The sequence below is a fragment of the Lucilia sericata genome, unplaced genomic scaffold (genome assembly GCF_015586225.1).
Source record: "Lucilia sericata isolate MDLA Ls3-8-SP2 unplaced genomic scaffold, ASM1558622v1 Contig000705F_arrow, whole genome shotgun sequence".
NCBI classification, from domain to species: Eukaryota; Metazoa; Arthropoda; class Insecta; order Diptera; family Calliphoridae; genus Lucilia; species Lucilia sericata.
Genome location: NW_023994708.1, coordinates 208,812 through 218,744, shown reverse-complemented (window position 1 = coordinate 218,744; position 9,933 = coordinate 208,812). Strand labels below are relative to the sequence as shown.

The 9,933-nt window shown below is 30.2% G+C and overlaps 1 long non-coding RNA gene across 2 annotated transcripts in view; it reads left to right on the top strand.

Annotated features, from left to right (window-relative positions):
- The first annotated feature begins 514 nt into the window (after positions 1-514).
- Positions 515-9,933, top strand: part of LOC119607542 — a 120,617-nt gene continuing 111,198 nt past the window's right edge. For both annotated transcript variants that reach the window (XR_005231733.1, XR_005231732.1), the window contains exon 1: positions 515-559. This is a non-coding gene — a long non-coding RNA (uncharacterized LOC119607542). The remainder of the gene's footprint in view (positions 560-9,933) is intronic.

The window sequence follows — 9,933 nt, the reverse complement described above, 5'->3', positions numbered from 1 at the left end:
GAATCTTAGTTGTTGCAAAAAATTTTGATAAATGAGTCGATGATTGTATTCAGTTTTTAATAAAATAGAAAAAAATATCTTATTTACCACATTAGGATCTGAACTCTTTCCACTAGAGAACTCATGAGATTTCTTAAATCCATTGACATTCTCAGAGAGATTTTACTCACTGCAATTTACTCTCCACAAAATTTTCAAAAATTTTTTTCAATATTTACCTGAAAATAGAAAAAAAAGAAAGACAAAATTAAATAACACATACTAACACAAAACTATAAAAAAATTATAATAATTTTGAAATAAAATTATTTTATGAACTAATAAACACACATTTTCTAATTATTAAAACCCATTACTAATTACAACTAGTAACTGATATCAAATAACTGCTTTACCATGGACAACAAATCAAACAACAAATTCTTAAACATTTTTATGATTTTTTTTATTTTATTATTGAATACATCATAATTTATAAATAAATTATAATATTTATATTTTATTTCTATTTTTAGCTGATTTAAGGCTTACTTAACACACTAACACTAACAACTAAAGGGTAAGTTGTAAAATTAAAATTTTTTTTATTATACATAAAAAATAAAACGACGAATAGTTGTCAACTGAATAGAGGAGACATTAACAACTTTTATTAGTTTTATAACATCTAATAAATAATAAAAAAACAAAACATAATAGTGATGGGTCTCGGAATTTAAGATTATATCAATAGTAGTGCTGGTAGTTCTTTCAGTGTGTAATGGGTTTGAATGATAACTTTAACACAAATCTTTTGATTTTGTAGGTTGTCGTCTTTTTTTGAGACTTTCAAAACAAAAAAAGCCGCTTTTTGGTTGATTTTCTTTCTTTTACTTTTTTGCTGTAAAGAAACCATTAAAAAGAAACTAAAACTATTTAGAGCCTTAAATGATTATAAACATTAGTTTTTTTTTTTTGTTCAATTTTATTGTTGTTGTAGCTAAGATTTCTTCTTTGTATTTGTATATATTTTGTTAAGACCCAGAAAAAAAGCCTTTAAACAAAATTAAAACGACTCTGAGAGAGATGGACAAAACGACTATGTCTGATGAAATCGCATGTATGTTGGTTATTACAAGAAATCATAGACAACAGAAGAAAACATTTATATGCTCCCGGCTAAAAACAAAATCGACAAAAGAAAAAAAAAAATACAAGAAAACATTTAAGACAAAATCAGGCCTTTTGATCTTAAGCCGGCTTAATTGAATGACCTCACAATGTCATAAAAATTGACAAACATATTGAGATTTTTTCTTTAGTGATGTTTTCTTACTACAAAATAAAACTATAAATTCCCATCACATCTCTACCACTTATACATAGACCCTAAGTGACCATATTATAGTGAAACAAGCAAACAGTGAATATGTAGTAGTGGTTAGAGGAGGAAAGGGGGGGTTTTCATTTATTTCTTTTTAATTTGTTTATATGTGTATGTAGTTTTAATTGTAATTTACTTGTTTAACACAAAATTTCATTTCTTAATTAATGTATTTTTTAAGTAAATTAATTTTAAAAAATAACATTTTTTTTGATTTATTATTCTTAAGTTGTATTTAAGGCGTCACTGATTGATTCTTGTTGTTTCGTATACATATTTTTTTCTTCTCAAATTTTAATAAACATTTCGTTATTTTAATTGACAACCTTCAATTTGTCTGCTATATATAAAAAAAAAAAAAAAAATAATTTCATTTGCAAAAATGTTTCAATATTGACAATTTCAAGGTTAATTTATAAAAATAAAAGACGAAGAAAATATATTACTTGAAATTTATTAACGACATTAAAGACAAAGAATTATAGTATTTCTTTAAAAAAAAAAAAAAAACAATATAATGTTATTATACCAATGCTTTGGTTGAAAGCACAGTTGTGGCTAAAATAATGGGTACACTTCTTTTGTTACTTTTTATTTTGAAGAATAGAAAGCCATTCTTGTTAAAACAAGAAACTTTTTTATAAAAAACTTTTTAAAACGAAACGATTTATAGAAATCTGCAAATAGAAAACACTTTCATATAGAAATCTGTTTATAGAAGATAAGTTCATATAGAAATATACTATACAAGAAGCTTTACTAAAGAAAATTCTATATAATTCACTTTTTTAAAGAAAAATTTTCTACAGAACATATTACTGCAGAAAATTTTCTGAAAGAAGAAATTTTTCTGTAGAAAACTTTCTGCAGAAAGTTTTCTGCACTGTCTTTTCTGTCTTTTCCACAGAAAACTAAAAAAGATAATTTTCCATAGAAAACTGTTCTAAAAAGACATTGTTTAATAGAACATTTTCTCAGGAAGCAATCTTTTACTAAAAATTATGCAAAAATACACTTTTCTATAGAAAACTTCTTAAAGAATTCTATCAAAAACTGTTTCCTATAGAAAACTGTTTAAAGAAGTCAAGTTTTTTGTAGAAAACAGTCCAAAGAAGAAATCTATTTATAGAAAACACATTTATATACAAAATTGTCTACAGAACAAACATTTCTGTAGAAAACTTTCTCAAAGAAGACACCTTTCTGTAGGAAACTGTTTCAAGAAGATATTGTTTTATAGAAAAATTTTCCAGGAAGTACCGCAGACACCTTCCTATAGAAAACATTCTGCAGAAAATTGCCTATAGAAGAAACAAGTTTTATAGAAAACTGTTCAAAGAAAACAGTTTTTATAGAAAATTGCGCAAAAAACACTTTTCTACAGTTCAATGTCGTAAAAATTTGTTATTATTATTGTTATTATTATTTGGAATGGACAATTAGTTTTCTGACAAAAAGCAAAGTACACACCAACAAAATGTGGGATTCAATTAATTGTTTTGAATTTTGGTAATAAAAAAAATCGAAAATACTTCATTATATTCGATTTTAATTGATATTAACTAGAATGTCAATATAAATTTGATTTTAAAATTGAAATTTAATGAAATTGTATTGAAAGATGTCAATAATTTTCTTGAAACTGTTATAAGGACATTTTTCTATAGAAATAAAATTTTATATAAAAAAAAAATCTTTTTCAATGGTAATACCGAAAACGGATCTAGCTCAGTTCTAGTTCAGTTCTAGTTCAGTTCTAGTTCAGTTCTAGTTCAGTTCTAGTTCAGTTCTAGTTCAGTTCTAGTTCAGTTCTAGTTCAGTTCTAGTTCAGTTCTAGTTCAGTTCTAGTTCTAGTTCAGTTCTAGTTCAGTTCTAGTTCAGTTCTAGTTCAGTTCTAGTTCAGTTCTAGTTCAGTTCTAGTTCAGTTCTAGTTCAGTTCTAGTTCAGTTCTAGTTCAGTTCTAGTTCAGTTCTAGTTCAGTTCTAGTTCAGTTCTAGTTCAGTTCTAGTTCAGTTCTAGTTCAGTTCTAGTTCAGTTCTAGTTCAGTTCTAGTTCAGTTCTAGTTCAGTTCTAGTTCAGTTCTAGTTCAATTCTAGTTAAGTTCTAGTTAAGTTCTAGTTCAGTTCTAGTTCAGTTCTAGTTCAGTTCTAGTTCAGTTCTAGTTCAGGTCCAGTTCAGTTCTAGTTCAGTTCTAGTTCAGTTCTAGTTAAGTTCTAGTTCAGTTCTAGTTCAGTTCTAGTTCAATTCTAGTTAAGTTCTAGTTAAGTTCTAGTTCAGTTCTAGTTCAGTTCTAGTTCAGTTCTAGTTCAGTTCTAGTTCAGTTCTAGTTCAGTTCTAGTTCAGTTCTAGTTCAGTTCTAGTTCAGTTCTAGTTCAGTTCTAGTTCAGTTCTAGTTCAGTTCTAGTTCAGTTCCAGTTCAGTTCTAGTTCAGTTCTAGTTCAGTTCTAGTTCATAAAAGTCCCTTTAAGAAGACACTCTTCTACGAAAAAAAAAACTGTTCAAAAAAGTCACTTTTTATATAGAATAAAGACATGTTCCTTTAGAAAACTATCTCAGGAAGACACTTTTCTATAGAAAATTTTCTAAAGGGCACACATTTCCATAGAACATTACCTGAATAAGAAGTCAAAAGAAGACAATTTTCTATAGAAATTTTCAAAGAAGAAATCTTTGTTTATCTAAAACTGTCTAAAGAATACTCCTTTTAAACAAAAATTCCAGGAGAGCAGTAAGTTTAGTAAGTTTACTAAAGAAATGTAAACTTACTATACAAATTCTTCGACATAACTTTTTTAAAACACCTGTACTTATATCTATGAACAAAATAGTCTTTATTACTTCATGTCAAAGAATAGTATAAGAATCTTTAAATTTTTTTTGTTAAATTTTGACCAAAAAATATTAAATCACTACAACAGAAACTAAAAAAAAATATTAACAACCAATCACTCATCACACAATTTATCATCAAAAAAGTTGTTCTTTTTCCCCCTTTACTCCCTTCAATAAATAATTTATGATTTTAAATGTGGAGGTCAAACACAATGTATTTTTACTATAAATATGTATAGTAAAAATCAAAAATCCCAAGTACTTGTATATATGTATGTATGATGTTATAGTATTAAACAATTTAATCAAAATATCATATTTTTGTTCCCAGCTACGCTACAAAATTCTTTTAAATAAAATTATTGCGGTTGTTTTAAATAAAAACATAAATAATATTTTGTGTTCTCTTATTATTATAAATTTTATTTTTTTGATTAGTTAAATAGATGTTATTTATTTTTTTTTTTTGCATCATTAGTCTTCTTTAAACTTACGAGTATTTTTTCTGGTTTCCGTGTTGTCTTATTAACATGTTTTCAATCAAATCAAATTGTGTACAAGTAACAAATAATAAAAAAAATTAATTACACTTGTATAAATCAAATTGAGAGAACATAAAATTAAACAATTTCTTAATAAAAATTGAAAGTGAAGAGTTTCAAGTTCAATGTCGTAAAAATTTGTTATTATTATTGTTATTATTTTGGAATGGACAATTAGTTTTCTGACAAAAAACAAAGTACACACCAACAAAATGTGGGGATTCAATTAATTGTTTGAATTTTGGTAATAAAAAAAAAAAAATCGAAAAGAACTACTTCATTATATTCGATTTAATTGATATTAAGTAGAATGTCAATATAAATTTGATTTTCACCATTGAAATTTGAAATGAAATTGTTATAAGGCCATTTTTCTATAGAAATAACTTTTAAAGAAATGTTATATAAAAATATTAATTAAGAATCTTTTCATGGTTATACTAAAATTAGTTCAGTTCTAGTTCAGTCTATTTCAGTTCGTAGTCATTCTAGTTCGTTCTAGTTCCGTCTAGTTCAGTTCTAGTTCAGTTTTATTTCAGTTCTAGTTCAATTCTCGTTCAGTTTTAGTTCAGTTCAGTTCTAGTTCAGTTCTAGTTCAGTTCTAGTGTCATTCTAGTTCAGTTCTAGTTCAGTTCTAGTTCGTTTCTAGTTCAGTTCTAGTTCAGTTCTAGTTCAGTTCTAGTTCAGTTCTAGTTCAGTTCTAGTTCAGTTCTAGTTCAGTTCTAGTTCAGTTCTAGTTCAGTTCTAGTTCAGTTCTAGTTCAGTTCTAGTTCAGTTCTAGTTCAGTTCTAGTTCAGTTCTAGTTCAGTTCTAGTTCAGTTCTAGTTCAGTTCTAGTTCAGTTCTAGTTCAGTTCTAGTTCAGTTCTAGTTCAGTTCTAGTTCAGTTCTAGTTCAGTTCTAGTTCAGTTCTAGTTCAGTTCTAGTTCAGTTCTAGTTCAGTTCTAGTTCAGTTTCTAGTTCAGTTCTAGTTCAGTTCTAGTTCAGTTCTAGTTCAGTTCTAGTTCAGTTTATTTCAGTTCTAGTTCAATTCTAGTTCAGTTTAGTTCAGTTCAGTTCTAGTTCAGTTCTAGTTCAGTTCTAGTTCAGTTCTAGTTCAGTTCTAGTTCAGTTCTAGTTCAGTTCTAGTTCAGTTCTAGTTCAGTTCTAGTTCAGTTCTAGTTCAGTTCTAGTTCAGTTCTAGTTCAGTTCTAGTTCAGTTCTAGTTCAGTTCTAGTTCAGTTCTAGTTCAGTTCTAGTTCAGTTCTAGTTCAGTTCTAGTTCAGTTCTAGTTCAGTTCTAGTTCAGTTCTAGTTCAGTCTAGTTCAGTTCTAGTTCAGTTCTAGTTCAGTTCTAGTTCAGTTCTAGTTCAGTTCTAGTTCAGTTCTAGTTCAGTTCTAGTTCAGTTCTAGTTCAGTTCTAGTTCAGTTCTAGTTCAGTTCTAGTCAGTTCTAGTTCTAGTTCAGTTCTAGTTCAGTTCTAGTTCAGTTCTAGTTCAGTAGTTCAGTTCTAGTTCAGTTCTAGTTCAGTTTCTAGTTCAGTTCTAGTTCAGTTCTAGTTCAGTTCTAGTTCAGTTCTAGTTCAGTTCTAGTTCAGTTCTAGTTCAGTTCTAGTTCAGTTCTAGTTCAGTTCTAGTTCAGTTCTAGTTCAGTTCTAGTTCAGTTCTAGTTCAGTTCTAGTTAGTTCAGTTCTAGTTCAGTTCTAGTTCAGTTCTAGTTCAGTTCTAGTTCAGTTCTAGTTCAGTTCTAGTTCAGTTCTAGTTCAGTTCTAGTTCTAGTTCAGTTCTAGTTCAGTTCTAGTTCAGTTCTAGTTCAGTTCTAGTTCAGTTCTAGTTCAGTTCTAGTTCAGTTCTAGTCAGTTCTAGTTCAGTTCTAGTTCAGTTCTAGTTCAGTTCTAGTTCAGTTCTAGTTCAGTTCTAGTTCAGTTCTAGTTCAGTTCTAGTTCAGTTCTAGTTCAGTTCTAGTTCAGTTCTAGTTCAGTTCTAGTTCAGTTCTAGTTCAGTTCTAGTTCAGTTCTAGTTCAGTTCTAGTTCAGTTCTAGTTCAGTTCTAGTTCAGTTCTAGTTCAGTTCTAGTTCTGTTCTAGTTCTGTTCTAGTTCAGTTCTAGTTCAGTTCTAGTTCAGTTCTAGTTCTGTTCTAGTTCAGTTCTAGTTCAGTTCTAGTTCAGTTCTAGTTCAGTTCTAGTTCAGTTCTAGTTCAGTTCTAGTTCAGTTCTAGTTCAGTTCTAGTTCAGTTCTAGTCAGTTCTAGTTCAGTTCTAGTTCATTTAGTTCTGTCTAGTTCAGTTCTAGTTCAGTTCTAGTTCAGTTTCTAGTTCAGTTCTAGTTCAGTTCTAGTTCAGTTCTAGTTCAGTTCTAGTTCAGTTCTAGTTCAGTTCTAGTTCAGTTCTAGTTCAGTTTCTAGTTCATGTTCTAGTTCTAGTTCTAGTTCAGTTCTAGTTCAGTTCTAGTTCAGTTCTATTTCTAGTTCAGTTCTAGTTTAGTTCTAGTTCAGTTCTAGTTCAGTTCTAGTTCAGTTCTAGTCAGTTCTAGTTCAGTTCTAGTTCAGTTCTAGTTCAGTTCTAGTTCAGTTCTAGTTCAGTTCTAGTTCAGTTCTAGTTCAGTTCTAGTTCAGTTCTAGTTCAGTTCTAGTTCGTTCTAGTTCAGTTCTAGTTCAGTTCTAGTTCAGTTCTAGTTCAGTTCTAGTTCAGTTTCAGTTCTAGTTCAGTTCTAGTTCTGTTCTAGTTCTGTTCTAGTTCAGTTCTAGTTCAGTTCTAGTTATGTTTAGTTCTGTTCTAGTTCTGTGTCAGCTTCAGTTCTAGTTCAGTTCTAGTTCAGTTCTAGTTCTGTCTAGTCAGTTCTAGTTCAGTTCTAGTTCAGTTTCTAGTTCAGTTCTAGTTCAGTTCTAGTTCAGTTCTAGTTCAGTTCTATTTCAGTTCTAGTTCAGTTCTAGTTCAGTTCTAGTTCAGTTCTAGTTCTGTTCTAGTTCTGTTCTAGTTCAGTTCTAGTTCAGTTCTAGTTCAGTTCTAGTTCTGTTCTAGTTCAGTTCTAGTTCAGTTCTAGTTCAGTTCTAGTTCAGTTCTAGTTCAGTTCTAGTTCAGTTCTAGTTCAGTTCTAGTTCAGTTCTAGTTCAGTTCTAGTTCAGTTCTAGTTCAGTTCTAGTTCAGTTCTATTCTAGTTCTAGTTCCTGTTCTAGTTCAGTTCTAGTTCAGTTCTAGTTCAGTTCTAGTTTCTAGTTCTGTTCTAGTTCTGTTCTAGTCCAGTTCTAGTTCTAGTTCTAGTTCATGTTCTAGTTCAGTTCTAGTTCAGTTCTGATTTCAAGTTCTAGTTCAGTTCTAGTTCAGTTCTAGTTCAGTTCTAGTTCCGTTCTAGTTCAGTTCTAGTTCAGTTCTAGTTCATTTCTCGTTCAGTTCTAGTTCAGTTCTAGTTCTGTTCTAGTTTGTTCTAGTTCAGTTCTAGTTCAGTTCTAGGTTGTTTTAGTCTGTCTAGTGCAGTTAGTTCAGTTCTAGTTCAGTTCTAGTTCAGTTCTAGTTCCGTTCAGTTCAGTTCTAGGTTCTAGTTCAGCTTCTAGTTCAGTTCTAGTTCAGTTCTAGTTCAATTCAGTTCAGTTTCAGTTCTGTTCTGTTCTAGTTCAGTTCTAGTTCAGTTCTAGTTCAGTTTCTAGTTCAGTTTTCTAGTTCAGTTCTAGTTCAGTTCTAGTTCTAGTTCTAGTTTCGTTCTCGTTCCGTTCTTAGTTCCGCTCTCTAGTTTCATGATTCTAATTTCTTAGTTCAGTTCTAGTCAGTTTCTAGTTCAGTTCTAGTTCAGTTCTAGTTCAGTTCTAGTTCAGTTCTAGTTCAGTTCTAGTTCAGTTCTAGTTCAGTTCTAGTTCAGTTCTAGTTCAGTTCTAGTTCAGTTCTAGTCAGTTCTAGTTCAGTTCTAGTTCAGTTCTAGTTCTAGTTCTAGTTCTAGTTCAGTTCTAGTTCAGTTCTAGTTCAGTTCTAGTTCAGTTCTAGTTCAGTTCTAGTTCAGTTCTAGTTCAGTTCTAGTTCAGTTCTAGTTCAGTTCTAGTTCAGTTCTAGTTCAGTTCTAGTTCAGTTCTAGTTCAGTTCTAGTTCAGTTCTAGTTCAGTTCTAGTTCAGTTCTAGTTTCAGTTCTAGTTCAGTTCTAGTTCAGTTCTAGTTCAGTTCTAGTTCAGTTCTAGTTCAGTTCTAGTTCAGTTCTAGTTCAGTTCTAGTTCAGTTCTAGTTCAGTTGTCTAGTTCAGTTCTAGTTCAGTTCTAGTTCAGTTTCTAGTTCGTTCTAGTTCAGTTCTAGTTCAGTTCTAGTTTCAGTTCTAGTTCAGTTCTAGTTCAGTTCTAGTTCAGTTCTAGTTCAGATCTAGTTCAGTTCTAGTTCAGTTCTAGTTCTGTTCTAGTTCAGTTCTAGTTCAGTTCTAGTTCAGTTCTAGTCAGTTTCTAGTTCAGTTCTAGTTCAGCTCTAGTTCAGTTCTAGTTCAGTTCTAGTTCAGTTCTAGTTCAGTTCTAGTTCAGTTCTAGTTCAGTTCTAGTTCAGTTCTAGTTCAGTTCTAGTTCAGTTCTAGTTCAGTTCTAGTTCAGTTCTAGTTCAGTTCTTGTTCAGTTCTAGTTCAGTTCTAGTTCAGTTCTAGTTCAGTTCTAGTTCAGTTCTAGTTCAGTTCTAATTCAGTTCTAGTTTAGTTCTAGTTCAGTTCTAGTTCAGTTCTAATTCAGTTCTAGTTCAGTTCTAATTCAGTTCTTGAACTAACAGTTGTTTTTAACGAATAACAAATTCGGTTTCGGTTCTCTTCCATAAAAAAGTCTCTCACCCATCTGTACTTACAAACTTAAATTTTTCCACTCACAATTTACTACAACTTAACTTTAACTACTCACGTCAATTTCATGTTAGAAAATTACAAATAATAATATTAACTGAAATAATCTCCTACGAAAAATTAAAACTCAAGTTTTCAGCTAGAACAACGACAAACTACATTTGACATCGAACTTTTAAGTATATGTCCATGATTTAGAAAAGCAAAAACAACAACGAAACTCTATTCTAATACAAATCCATGAACGTCGTACTATATCGAGTCAATATGGATGTTTATTTGTAATAAAACTGACATGAAAAATAAATTTTCTCCAACACGACAACAATTTTGTTAAAGAGTTGACTTTTCACAACTCTTAATAGCAACAGCAAAGGAGAAATAATAAATTTATTTTCTTGATGAACATGAACGACGACACAATCCACAAA